The sequence below is a fragment of the Octopus bimaculoides genome, chromosome 10 (assembly GCF_001194135.2).
Source record: "Octopus bimaculoides isolate UCB-OBI-ISO-001 chromosome 10, ASM119413v2, whole genome shotgun sequence".
Lineage (NCBI taxonomy): Eukaryota > Metazoa > Mollusca > Cephalopoda > Octopoda > Octopodidae > Octopus > Octopus bimaculoides.
In genome coordinates this window covers 50,545,101-50,545,610 of record NC_068990.1, presented here as the reverse complement: position 1 = coordinate 50,545,610, position 510 = coordinate 50,545,101, and positions in this window count along the sequence as shown.

Here is a 510-nt window from a genome sequence, read left to right as displayed (position 1 = left end):
ACAAACAGGAAACAACTTCTGTCTCATTCCAGGGAGAAAAACTAGAGGTAGTCGATAGCTTCTGCTATCTGGGTGACCAAGTTAGTAGTGGGGGTGGGTGCGCTGAAAGTGTAGCTGCTAGAATAAGAATAGCCTGGGCAAAGTTCAGAGAGCTCTTACCTCTGCTGGCGACAAACGGACTCTCACTCAGAGTAAAAGGCAGACTGAATGACGCATGTGTACGAACAGCCATGCTACATGGCAGTGAAATATGGGCTGTGACTGCTGAGGACATGCGTAAGCTTGTAAGGAATGAAGCCAGTATGCTCTGCTGGATGTGTAATGTCACTGTGCATACCCGTCAGAGTGGAAGTATCTTGAGAGAAAAGCTGAACATAAGAAGCATCATTTGTGGTGTGCAAGAGAGGCGATTGCGCTGGTATGGACATGTGGTGAGAATGGACAAGGATAGCTGCGTGAAAAAGTGCCACACCCTAACAGTTGAGGGAACCTGTGGAAGAGGTAGGCCCA